Raw genomic sequence first — 14,729 nt, forward strand, 5'->3', positions numbered from 1 at the left:
CCTCGTACGCTATTATAATAATATGAAAATAAATTGCAAAAGTTAGTTGAATTTCTAATAGAGAGCCGTATAATGAATAATAGAAGGTAACGTGGTGCCAAAGTGGAACGTTGTTACGAATGCAACAAAAGGACGCCAGTAATGAATCGGCAGATTGTCAGTAAAGGATCTCCCGGAAGCCTCTCTCCCTTTCGTACGCGTTTAATGAGAATTGAATTCATTATCTGACAGCGACTAGTATCAATTAACGAAAGAAAAGCTTGGCAGGCCATTTTTTGCACGCTGGCTGTCGAGAAAATTATCTCTCGCTTTGTTTCAGTAGACAGTCATAATTGAAGACGAAAAAAACGCGCCAAGTATCAGAAAGCTGTTTTTTTTCATTAACATTGGAAAAATTCTTGTCTCCGACCGAGCTTTTAATTGTTTACGAATATCGCCAAAATACCAATGCAAATGACGCGCATAATCGTATTCTTAAGTTATTCTATTTACTCCCAAGTTCGGGAAAGCAACGATATTCCCTCGATAGCAATAAATTCGGCGGCGATATTCTGTAAATATTACAACATCGTCGAGGGGAAGACATGGACTGCATTACTTACTTATCGATTAATGCATTCCACCGTGGATGCAAAATACGCCGGTATCTTGAAGAAGGGGATATCGGAGCATACAGACTTTTGAGTCATCGTGATAAAAATAAAGGGAGAAAAAGCAAAAAAGTTTACGCACTGACCTTCATAATAATTTATGTCATACGTTATTCATAAGCGCGTCTCGCGCGAATTAATAATGATATAATCTATTCGCATTAAGCGTCAATTTTCATTCGCCATAAACAAGCGATAATTAAGTAAGAAACGCAGCAGTTATTTTAACATACGCGAAATACAATACAGTATCTAAAAGCACTTATTTTATTCGTTATTTGATAATCAGAAATATCTTCATTTCAGAAACAAAAATCGATTCCAAATCAATAAATTGCTATTTATAAAATAATAATTAACTAATACGTTAAATTAAAATCTACTTGAAATGTGTAGTTGATTTTACAAATTAAAAATAAATATTTTAAATATATGGTATATTCCCCGTTAAAGATTTCAAATAATCAATTAAAATAATTATTTCTCTCATTATATGGACAATAAAATATTTGCATATTATTTCCACAAATTTATACTTTCATTCTATTTATTTATTTTTCACAATTTTCGTGATTCTCCGTTTTTATTTTATTCGTGGTTTTTATTAAATTATATTTTTGTAAATTAAATAAATTAAATATAAAATAATTATTTTTGAAATAAATATGAACCTGTTCTCTCATTTTCCTTTCTCTAATTATTTTTCTTGTTGTAATATTGAAATAATCACAAACACACACACAATGCGCAAGCGTCTGAAAATTTTTTCATCTCAAATATTATTTTTAATAAAAATTTTTAATATTTCTTTTAAAATTCTTATTTGAATAATTTTAAATAAATATTTCCTATAAATTTATATTTTTATCATCCATACAAAAGAAATTGAATTCTTAAAAATATTTTATTCAAACAAAGCTATATTTAAATAATTATCATCAATAGTGTCTATATTTTAAATACTCATTAATAGATAAATATCTAAAAAGATCGCAAATGTATGTGTATCATGTTTAAAATAATAATAACTATCTATTTTACGACATTAGGTAAGCCGCGTTACTTGGAATTCGCCAAGATAAGAAACAACAATATTGTTTACTTTCAGCTCCTATTTCGATATTTTTAACAATAATATTCAACACCCTATTTTATTATCATCTTCGCCCATGCTAATTATTATGAAAACTATAATTCTCGATATAGCGCATTATCCTGTGATTTCGTGAAAAGATAAATGTAATTTATTCTCTTATGAATAAATTCTAAATCAATTAAAGATTCTTTATGGAAAAGTCGCGTTATTAATATAGAAAATACATATTATTTTCAATTACTTTAATTTCTCGAGTAAAATATAGCATATATATGTATCCAGTTTAGTTTCACTCGACAAAAATGAAGTAAGTTATTCGATATTATTGAGATCCCCGGATATATTTCGAATTATATTTTATCGTGCTGCGATAAATAAATCTACGAGCAGAGATTGGATAAACTTCTTTAGCTCTGCAAAGTCTTATTGTTTCAATTTATCCGTGTTCATAACCGGTCTTCTTCTTTTCGCGCATCGACATCGATCACGACGATGCAATGCAATTATCGCGTCCTCACATTTTTCGCAGCGTCTTTCCAACCAACAGCCCGACAAGAATCCTTGTGACGTACGAGGGTGTACGAAGCATTTTCCGCCGGGCGGAAACTATTTTTAGATCACCGGAGAGCTCTCCATTTGGCTCGACAACACTTCTACGCGGAGAGAGCTAAGGGAAGTGGTAAGTAACCGGCATGTAACCGGCGCGCGCCACATCCCATATAAATCCCACAAGTACAATCTTGTAGCGGCAACCCGTTATAGGGTGGAACAAACCGTGAAACCCCGGGATAATCGAGGGATCTGAGGAAACACTTTCGAGGACGATAACGCGCTTCATCCCCCGGACGGAATGCATAACGAGCGATAAAAGATAAAAGGTAAAATTTAAATAATCCGCGAATGAATAATTTAAAAATCGGATGAAACTCTTCAAATTAAAATGATACGGCCATATCATTTGTTCGCTACAAATTATTTTCCTTTCGTATATAATCTTATTGTACAAATAAAGATTATTTGAAATTGAGCAAAAACAAAAAGAGATGAATTTTATAATTGAAAAATATCGCAATATTGTTTGATATAAATTGTGCAAAAATAAAATCTTTTTCTTATTGTATAAAAATATAAATTATTTGAAATTGCGGAGGAAAAAAGATGAATCTTATAATCGCAATATTGTTGCGATTTATCACGCTCCATTGTCTCTTCAAATACTGTATATATATAAGTTTTAGATAGAAAATCCACGGAAGAGTCGATAACAACGCCAAATATGTATGTAATAAGAAGACTTACCTTACGTTTATTTCCGCGTCCTTTATTTCTTCGGTTTCTCACGTGCCACTCCTTCGAAAACTTCGTTTTCCTCCTCTCCCCGAAGAAACTTTCAAGATCGCGATAATTCTCGCGCGAATCCAAGCAGCACCGATACTCAGTTCAAACTATGAAATGTATCTTTGCTTATAAAGACCATGACTTTTGAACGATATAACGATCTAGAACAGAGATCAATAACGATGAAAGATTAGATTAGATTAGATTAGATTATGAAGCACTACAGCAATGTGTTATTATGTATATACCGCAATCTTTATACGTATATTTATAGTAGCTGAATAGAAAAAAAATGTGTTTCCTATATTGTTATGTAAATTCTGATGATACGAACTTGTAATCGGGTAGATATTTATGATTTACCGATTAAATCTCGCGTCTGTTTTTTTTTTTCCCCCAGTGAATTGTTTTTGTATTTAAATACGCAACAGATGTATAAAAATGCAATGCGAACATTGCATTGGGGAAGTTTAATTATAACGATTTAACAAAAAATTATTAAATCGTTATAATTTATTAAAAATATCAAAATCACAACTTTAAAAATCGCAGCTTTTATACATCTCTCAGCATATATACGATTTTTTTTTTTTTTTTAAATAACGTTATTTAACACGAATATCGGAAATTCAAGTTGAACAAAAGTATAATTAAAGCATGGATATATACATATATTGACCTTAATACGACAATTCAAAGCCACAATCAAAGCATGATAATTAATTGGCCTCTCTCTTTGAAATATTTCGATGGCAAGGAACTCTTTTTTTTTTTTCTCAACGCGCGGTCGATTTTGAGGCGGGGAAATTCAAGAGTGACAGAGAAATGTCACTTTAATGCGACACATAAAGGGACTAATGCGCACAGATTTGTAGAACGTCGTTACGTTGTCTTCCGTATTCGAGTGGCGAAACAAGTTAATTAAGGGGACCACCCGCAGTAGCATCCTCCTTTTCCTCAACGAGATTGGAAGCGTGCCAAGTCTGTCACTCTCGAGGGTCGATTTGCCGCCTCGCCCATAAGTGATTCAACTTCGAGTCGACGCGGATCTCGCACCGATTTTTCCTTCTCTTTCTATCGTAGGAGAATTACAAATAATATCTTCGCTCTGATCGCGATTGATTAATTCATAAGATAAATGGAGAGAAAATGATATTCATTGCATTTATTAGATATCTCGAGAGAAGTAAAAAGAGGAGGAAAATGTGTTGTTTTTTTTTCCCCCAGAACAAAATCGTATCTCGATGTCTGAAATTTCTATTTCATATTATTCTTATCCCTCTCTATTTCTCTCTTCCATGTGCGTCTGCGAACGCACAGAGCAATTTGAAGTTTCGTCTAAACTTCACGCAATCTCTCGCACTAACTTTCTCTAAACTGTCCAATTACATAACGGGAGGATTCCGGTGAATCAACGCGAGGACGGTGGCATCTCCGGCGCTGTTCAGTATCCGTGATAGAATTTAATGCCATATTTCATGAGCTCGTCATCTATCGCGAATGATGTCGCGAGATCAGCCCGAATTGTCCATTCATTCACAGATTTCGATATAAACCGAAAATCACTTTTTACTCAGCGAAAACTTTAGAAGGAAATCATCCTCCGTCGTGGAATCTTTGACATTAGAATTTTCTCGAAAATTGGATCCAACCGGCGCGGCGGCGCGACGTTGATTTGTCAAAGCAACAACTTTCACGACAGAGCGAGGACTGCGAAACTGGATTCTCATTATACCCGGGACTAAATTAGCGTGGCTAAATTCATTAAGCTTGCGGACCGTGTAGGATCCGGGACGATAAATATTTACGTATCACCGAAGAAGAAATGTGGGTTACGTTTGCATATCGCGGAAAGAATATTGGGAGCCGTGGCGTCGCGAATGCTATGGATCGAGAACGACGAGGATACTACACGCATAGTCTCGTGATAAGAGACTCCACTTCCTTCGTGAGTTACGCATTTAGTCGTCCGCGTTTATCGCGCCTCGCTCTTGGCCATTGGCTCCTGTTAACTTATGTTACAAATGTCACGTTCCCCATGTACAATCATTAATCGATTGTATATAAACGGTCGTTATTCTCTTTACTCTTAATATAATATAAAATATGATATAATGTAAATATTTTTTTCATCATAAATTCATTTTTCCTTAAAAAAAAAAAAAAAAAAAAATAGCCTTTTATTATTTCTTATTCCTATATTTTTGATTACGAAAAATATCTTCTTATTAGAAATCTATCTCTCTTAAGATTAATTCCGTATTTTCGCTGTAAAGATCGCTGGGATAAATCAAACATTGAAAGATTACGAGACGTTCGAAATTCAATGTACTCATTGTTAAATTAACACGAGATATACGAATTCTCAGGATTGATCGATGACGACATAATTATTAATCATCCGATATTTACCTCTCGCGAACAATATCTCTTGGAAATCATACGAGGAAATGAACGCGTAATCACTGATTAAAATATGAGAAAAAACTCGTTTGAAAAGGATATATACATATATGAGTGGTGGAAAAATGATTTCCATAAAATACTTTTTTCTCCCTCTTCCTCTTTTTTTCTCGATACTCATTCGAAAGCTTAATACAGCTTCGATTCCGATCGGACGATGAGCGTACTCATCAAATTTTCAAAAGCGTCCTGGAGAATATGTATGAGGCTTATGTATGAGGCCAACTCGTGTCATGTATAACCGAGATTCGCACGAGAGTAAAGGCTCGCGCACCGAGAATTCCGAGAATTCCGAGAATCCCCGTGTCTCCGCGTGATTCCTCCGTCATTATGCGCGTGGCGTCTGTATCTCCGCGCTCTCGAAATGTCTCGAGAACGATATCGGGGCAAATTAGAGGGACATAAGATCGAGCGCTACGCGCGAAATATTTCGTGCATATGTACGTGTAATGTAAATACCAAGCTCCTGATTGCATCTCGAGGATTCAATCCATTTGCCTCGGCTCTATCACTGTCGTGCTCTCTCTTAACTCGCGACGTCACGCGAACGAAGGGCTCACGTAGAGCTTTTTACTGCAGAATCTAAATTACATACGTACTCTCTACATTACGCGGTTCAACAAAAAAGACAAGCTCGAGAAAAAAAAAAAGAAGAGTAACTATCCCTCGCCAAGTTTTCTCGATGTTCAATACGATTTTACCTCATACGGTTAACTGAGGAAAGTTTCGTCACAATTTGAGAAACTTATGTAAAGTTATAAAGTGAGAAAAGACATTTTTAAGATAATTTTATTTCGTTTGAAACTAAGTATGTTGTTACAGCTTTCAACCAAAAGAATTTCTGTCTAAGACTAAAATTAATAGGACAAATTTTTTTACCTTTAATTTTCACGAATCTCAATAAATTTTTCTCAAGTACTAACAGTTTTAACAATATACTTGATTTTAAATAAAATAAAACTTTTCCAGCACGCCATAGCATGGTGTAAAGTGCGTTAAAATAAACTTTCATTACAATTTTAATCTCTTCATATTATGATGTAACCGGATCTCATCATTTCTGAAGCATTAACAATAGTATTAAACATAAAAATTACAAGAAATAATGATCCCTTCTTTTGGATTTAAAAAAACTTTTTTTTTTTTTTTTTTTTTTTTACTACATTTACTACAGTATATAGACGTGTATATATAGCGTCTGAAATTCTAGGACTTATAAACTGTCACAATATTCAGATTTCTCTTCCGTCGTCAACGAAACACGTTCTCGTTACTCGAGGCAGCATGAATGCAACGTTACTGCGTCACTCATGAGAGATGCGGCTACGGAGATGGTATTTTTCACTCCCTTCCCCGCTTCGCGTCTTTGTTCGCCGCATTCGGTAAATGAATGACTTACCTCGCGTACGATCGTTTATTTATGCGCCGCTCATAAATGAATCATCGTGCACATTCGCTCGCGCTTCTCGGACGAACGAGTCTCCGGTTCAACGACAATTACGCTCGCTTTTCCGCTCACCTTGACAACCCGTGGGCCCTCCCAAGGACGTCTTAAAAGGTCTCTCTCGCGTTCCTACCCACCGCTTTGCTTTACGCTTATGTTCTACTTCCTTTTTTATATGCATCGAATTATTTAGCAAGAAGCAACTTTGAATTTTTCGAAAGTTTGCATTGCTATGCCTCTATGAACATTTCGAAAACTTTCGCGGATTTTTAAATATTTAATTCATTAGAATTTAAAGTAATATATATCTTTTTTTAATGTTATATCTTCGTCTTTTATACTAATTGTAAGATTTCTGTAAGACTTACTGAGTTACAACAGCAAGCCCAATCAAGTACGTTGCATAAACGTTCTCCGACCTAGCTCGCAAATATCGGAAATCGACATTTGACCCGAGATGTCGAAGCGAAATATAAAGGCCCTTTAGGGCTAGACATTTATATCTAACAATAAGCAAAAGATTCCGACACACAAGCCGCTGTGTGTATGTAAGTGCATGATCGAGTACTGACTAGGAACTTTGGTCTCTTTGGGAGAACCGAGCGACTAAGATAGCGATGAGGGAGAATAACAACAGCGGAAAAACTCGCGAGACTGTGAGGGGAAAATAACATGAGAAAAGAAAGGTAAAAAAAAAATATCAGATATTAGTATCAAATATTTATGCTTTCGTGGTTGGTACTTCATCGTCGTCGTTACTAAAAGAAGCTTCGAGAAGAAAAATTGGCCGAAGATCAATTTTCTCTCTTTAAGTTAGTGACAAGCATCGCGTAGCCAAAACTTTAATGAAGTATTCAATAGAGGGGCGATGAAGCGGAGAATAAATTCACCGTTTAGTTATTATTTATGCCTTCTTTTGTCACACTACAGAATAATGACGGAAAGTAATGGAATATAAAATTCGTCGGGCTTCTCAAACGGAATTTTTAAGCGCGAACTAATGCCATTCGTACCGATCCCTCCACTGAAGACTTCACTGATAATTCAACATAATTTCCCAGATAATGAAATACTGATAAATCATTCAGTAGTTAAAAATCACCGTTATCAGCAATCGCACAGCTTATAATCCATTGATTAATTTGAAATGCGGTGTCATTTTACGCGATAATTTTGCAACAACAATTAATTTTATCATTGAAAAATTCTTAAAATTTCCAATATAATTTCTATTTCTCCTTTACATTATACTCTTTCATAATTTTTTTTTTTTCAATTTATATAAATTAGCTTAATTTATATTTTCAAATTATCTCTTTTCCTCCGCTCGTCTCGTTAGGCTCGAAGGACATTTCCAACAAACACATGGAAAAATATTTTCGTAACCAATTCGCAAATCATCAAAAGCACAGATAAGAAAAAGACGCCATCCGAGATAGATCGACTATCTACTGTATAAGACGAAAGGGAGGAAAAAAGGAAAATAATTTGTATGTTTCTCGGCGCGCGTCGACGAACAGCTGCAACTATTCGCACGTGAATATCGACAAACGTTGCCGACGAACGTTGTCGACGAACGATGATACTAACGATGACATCGTTTTCGACGGGGAGGGTGACCCCCAAGACGACGGTGATAAATCGGCGGCGCCTTCCTTCGTCGCAAAAGTCATGAGGGAAAATCACGCGAGGACCACGTGCGATTCGTCCGCGTCCCGGATTCGTTCGAAAAAACATATTTGCGAAGTAACGGCAGTAACTGCAGAAGTACTAAGATGTATATGCATATCGGATAACCCTGACTATTTCCAATTCATGAAAATAAGCGTTTGTATTTTTCGCTAATAAATATTGAAAAATGTCATTCGAGTCACTTCTTCGCAAACATATCCTTATGTCAGAATTTCAAACGAGAACAATACAAAAGTATCGTCGTATCACGAAAATCACAGTTTTCCTTATACAATGTTCTTCCAAAGTAAACTTGATTATCTTTTGATAATTTGTGCGATTTTTCGAGTTATAGTAAAAATCTAGAGATGTAAATATCAGTATATACAAAATACACATAACGTCCGAGATATCAAACTGGAAACATGTTTTTCGATTTTTCATCCGATTCATTTTTAAACTTTCCACATTCGATCGAGATAAGATTATAGAGAGATGATCTTTCTCATTTTACTTAAGAAACATGGAGAAAGCAGATACATTTTCAAGATTACATAATAATCTGTTTCCTCGACGAGCTGTCATTTGAAAAGTGTTGATATGAAAACGGAATCGCGTCGAACGCATCAAATATTCCGCTTGAATAAGAACACGCGCGTATTTGTCGAGAGGAATCTATGAAAGAAAACATGATAACGCTCTCCGCGAGACACCCTCGGAAGCTGCCCATAAAAATATCTTAGCGAAATTGATCTGACAAAGCAACTTCGACTTGCTGATGATGAATTCTCACAAAGGCGATTATCGTCGACGCACGAGAAGCAACGTTCAAGTTAATCGATCGCAACGTGAACGAGGTATTCTGTTGCGGATTGCGTCGCATCGTATTATAACGTATCGATCACGATCCGCATCGAGCAGCGAGGTAATTATTGTCGACCTTCGTAGCAAAACGCCTAACCTACCTACCTATGTATATATACATACATATATGTATATAAACTAACGATAATCGCGGGACGTGTAACGAGACAATTAAACTCGCAGGAAGTCCGTAAGAGGCAGCCGCTCGAAATTTAATTGACGGCATCGCGATATCCGCGCGCCCGTTTCCAAGTTAAATTCGAATCGATTAGCTTAATCGCGTCGCGGATAAACAAGCTGACGACGTAACATTGCTCGTTATAACAAAGTACATTACGCGGAAGGATGAAGCATATAGATGTGCGCAGATACGTCATAGATAGAAAATTACATAATATCATCTCGATTTCTCTGATCGGAGACGAGAATGCAACTAGACGCGCGGTAGTCTATTTGTGTTATTTATTTATTTATTAAATGTTAACAGATATTAATAAAATCTCCGTATCGAACATATAATACGAATTTTGTCTCTTAAAAATATTTTTAATATTTTGCAAAATCAGGTAATTAAAAAAAAAATTCTTTATGTATATATTGATATTTTTATAACGCACAAGTCTTATCAAAATTATATTTATTATAAATATATATATATATATATATATATATATATATATATATATATATATATATATATTATAGGTAATTTATATATATTAATAATTTTTTCTGTAATTTGTTTCTTTGTAAAATAGAATTCGTTAATCTAATTTTATTGAATTATTATTTTTTCAAACCGTTTTTGACAATTCCAATGAAGAGAGAAATAACCACTCTTTTTCTCGTAACAAAATCTTCTAAATTATTACTAGAGAAAAATTGACTTGATATCAAGAGGGAGAGAAAACCCTATTCCGGAGTTCCGAGACGCGCAAGCTTTTAAAGCAAACGATATTGTGAGACTTAAAAGGGGCGCCTAGAGCAAGAACGGGAAAATTCCTTATCCTCGTAAAAATTGTACGTTTCGTAAAAATCAAAGGCTGTCTTATTGTTAGCCGCGTCGCGAAGAGAAACGGCGGTTGAGGAGAAGCGGAAATAATTGGCGAGGTCGGGTGCTAGCAACTGACGGCGAAGGAAAAGCGTGGCGAGTCGTAGAAATTGTAACGTTCGCGACGGAAATTCCTTTGTGCGCACCGTTATATGCGCAGCACAGGAAGAAGAAGGGGAAAAAAAAAAATAACATCATTCTTATACGTACTTGTCAGACAAAGAAGAGAAAAGACGTCGATTTTTACCGCGAAACCCCAACAAGATGGCTGTAGTATCATAAACCGGCTATGTATAACAGCGTGTCGGACAGATAACAATGCATTTGATATTTATTCTAGTTGAATGCAAAATAGCGAATAATTTTTACAAAAAGTTTGAACATTCTTTTTCTTTCCATGATAAATATAAAATGTAACTTTTTTTATCTTTTATTTTACATTTGACACATCCTCAGAGAAATGGAGAGAGAGAGAGGGGGGGAGGGGAGGAAGGGAGATTAAAATACTTAAAGAATTTTTTTTTTTCTCGTATATATTTTGCTGATAATGAGATTTATATAGAACATTATTTTCAATAAATATATCGGAAAAGTTATATCGTGAAATGGAATACGTACTTATCCAATCGCGCAACATGACTGTCATTAATATTGCACGTGGACTGGCGCAAAGTAATCGAAACGCGCGAAACAAAAGTACTAAAGATAACTCGTTAGCATCCGAGGACGAGGCAAGCAATTAGCCATATCAAACGGGAACTTCGTGGAGCGTTCCTATGGACGAGCTCGTCTCGCCTACGTGGAAGCAATAAGCTCCGTTTCCATCGTGACATCGATAATTTGATCCCTCGGCGGCTGTTTCAATCTCGAAAGCGACGTCTGGAAGGCTACGCCAATCGAAGGAACTCGAAAAAAACCTTCGTTGGTGTAATACTGCTGTCTTTCTCTCTCTCTCTCTCTCTCGCTCTACTCTATTAACGTCCTAATTAATATCTCTTTTCGACAACTCAACAATATTCCGTTGCATTCTCGGTACGTTTGACCGCGTATAAAAATGACATATAATGATACCCACAAAGTTTTGGACAAAAATCGATTTTAACCGCGCGATCTTCGTCTCACTTCGCGAACGCAAGAAGGGAACATTCTGTTTAGAGAGAAAAGAAACGCGCAAATATATTGTACGTCGTTCTCCTACTCTCGACGGAAGCGAACATAGGACACTTCTCGTTCCAAGTTCCCGTTCGAGAGCTGCGCGATATATTTAGGTACCGTGACATTTTTCCCGAGAGCCGTCGTCGTTTCGTCCTCGTGTATCTTTCATCCCGCCTCCGCGTCGATCTGCAGCCAAGTAAAATAGAGGGAAGATGTTGCGCAAAATAGGAAAATTATTTCTCGTTAATATAAACATTTCCTTATTCCATATAAAATACAAGATCCGTGGAAAAGGATACCCGTTTCCGATATTCCGTTAAAAGAAAAAGTCAAGGGCAATGTTTTTTTTTTTATATATACAATTAAAATGTAATCAAACCCCTATAAAATACCGCGACGCGATTTGCTGATAATTGATATCGTGATTTAATAATCTATTTATATCAATTAAAATATTCATCGCACACATCTACATTCACATCCTAGCTCTCTCTTGTAGACAAAGCGATAAAAAAAATTACACGATACATTCTCATATTTCCTTTTTGCATATCAAAATCATATCGTTCTCATTCACATTTCGTTATAGCAAACAGACAAAGGCTGTAATCGTGTATTCTATTTGGTTCAAAATGAAATTTTCGAGCCTTACGGACCAAGTAATATTATACATATATCGAGATAATGAGCAATCCGTTATTAACCCATTGTTGCCGCATATTATCCATTACGCTACGTTAATTAATTCTAACAAACAATTCTCTAACACGTCTAACGGTATCAAATCTCTATTCGGTTAGAAACCCAGATTCCACACCGCCTATCAAAATTTAACGGATCATTAGATAAACGATTACTAAGCGTCAATGATAGCTTGAAATATTTATTTCAGCGAAACGTTTCAGCGGATATGCTCGAGGATCTCATTTATGCCGGTTTGATATGCCATGTTTGTAACTTTATCGAGTGCGTTCGGCTATCTGTATTTTAATTAGCCTCCTAACAATTTGTGAATTTTAATATTTTGTATGTTTGTTATCGCGAACTAATTTATCATTTGCAATCTAAGAATTTAATTAATTTCTATTTTATTATTTATCACATAGTACTCTACTATCAGGTTTTTTTTTTCCATTTTATTGCTCGAGAGAAATTCGATACGAGAGATATCAGAGAAGAGAATAACACACAAATACACATTTTTCTCTTGCTCGAATTATTAAATCTGTATCGTAGCCTCAACTAACTCGTATTTATGCAATTTACCCGCTGCCATTTCTATAGAAAAGCCACCCGTGTACGCGAAGGAAATACCTGCTCGTTCTGTGCTCGCGCGCCGCGACGTGAAAATATATTTGCGCTTTTTTCTCAATTATAAACAGACAGAAACATTAAAAACGATAGAAATAATAAGGGTTATAGTAAAATTTTGCAATGAGAAAAAAACTATAATTTCTTCAAACGTAAAAGTAGTATTTTTACTAAACAAAAGACACAGTTACGCAACAAATTATAATAAAATAATAATTAAAATATCCAAATAACATCCGCACTTGTATGTCATGCGAAAAAGTTTCAGAATCTCTCGTTATTATTTCTAGGATCTCTTTCGATATCCCCATATTTACGATTTTCCTTAGAAGCAAAATGAAGAAAAATATAATCGATTATAGTTTCGGAGAAAATTTTCCACCTCACGAGATTTACATGATCATCGGGATATCTCTAGCCGAGGATACGCAATAAGATTCTTTTGGCGCAAAAATACGATCCATCGAGGTGAATTCGAGAGAGAGAGAGAGAGATACCGCAATATTGCAGAAATTACAAGAGAAAGGAGCGAGAGAGCTCGTGTCGCCGTTGCTCATCGTTCCGCGGGAAAACAAATTTCAATTATCGTTCGTTTATTAAGCGCCTTAAGACGCTCTTGCCTCTTTAAGGCGTTTCATCGACACGATGCGGGAGAAAACGATAAGATCGGGAAGATAGAGAAAGATAAAGACAGAGAGAGAGAGAGAGACAACGACGGATCGATGAAGGGAGGAATGTACATATATACAGCTCTGTCTATCGGCGAACTCGATCAATATGTCCGGCAGATCTCGTGTGCGAATCCGCAAGCCGCACGCCGACTAGATGCGTTTCTGGGCACGCGATATCGTCCATTTGCGTACAATTGAGAGAATGTCACGTGTGCCAAGAGAGGCGTTCAGAAATTCGAGCACACGTTGCCGCACGCGCGCGTGTGCGTGTATGCGTGGTAAAACGAGTAAATAGAGGTAAAGGAATAGAGAATGAACCGTTAATCAATTAGATAATTAAGTCTTTTGCCGATAATGAGAATAACACTCTCGTCACGTATGTAGCTATTGAGCATTGATCATATTTTGAAAAATCTTAAATTTTTGCCGTTAATTTTATGCATATAAAGCGTATTATTTAAATTTACAATGAGTTAATATCAATTTAATAAGGAAAAATACGTTATTATATAATATTAGCGATAAAAAATGTTAGAAAGCGATAGTCACCAGTCGAATAATACGATAATATAATTTTTTTATAATTTATAACTGTATTAATTTATATAATAATTCGAAAATACAACAATTATGTCTCTTCATCTAAAAAGATATAATTACACATTACTTTGTATATAGCTGCGGACATAATTATAAATTTATTAAAATCATCAAATTTATCCCCCAAAGCTACTGAAATTACGGGATACTTGAATTAAATAAATTACATGTGTATATAATATATTTGACTTTATTATATAAATTTATTAAATAATGTAGTATTATTACTTTTTTCATTAAATTTATAGTAAATTATTTTGCTTCGTACAAACGCAAAACTTCAACTAATATAACTTCTTATATAATATATATACACATATAATACACGCGCACATGTAGCGTTTGCATTAATTTTGCAGATGCTACCGGTACTATACTAGCACAAATATCAAAGCTTGAAACGCCGTTTACTACT

The 14,729-nt window shown here is 35.2% G+C and overlaps 1 protein-coding gene across 5 annotated transcripts in view; it reads right to left on the bottom strand.

Moving 5' to 3' along the window:
- Positions 1-14,729, bottom strand: part of Pde9 (phosphodiesterase 9) — a 132,528-nt gene that overhangs the window by 94,754 nt on the left and 23,045 nt on the right. For 4 of the 5 annotated variants that reach the window (XM_070306531.1, XM_070306532.1, XM_070306530.1 and 1 more), the window contains exon 3: positions 3,046-3,245. The gene's annotated coding sequence lies outside the window, so the exon portion shown is untranslated. The remainder of the gene's footprint in view (positions 1-3,045; positions 3,246-14,729) is intronic. The other variant, XM_070306533.1, reaches the window with a different exon arrangement.

Source organism: Polyergus mexicanus, unplaced genomic scaffold (assembly GCF_030449975.1).
Source record: "Polyergus mexicanus isolate NDT 795.1 unplaced genomic scaffold, iyPolMexi1.0 SCAF_13, whole genome shotgun sequence".
In the NCBI taxonomy this organism is placed as follows: domain Eukaryota; kingdom Metazoa; phylum Arthropoda; class Insecta; order Hymenoptera; family Formicidae; genus Polyergus; species Polyergus mexicanus.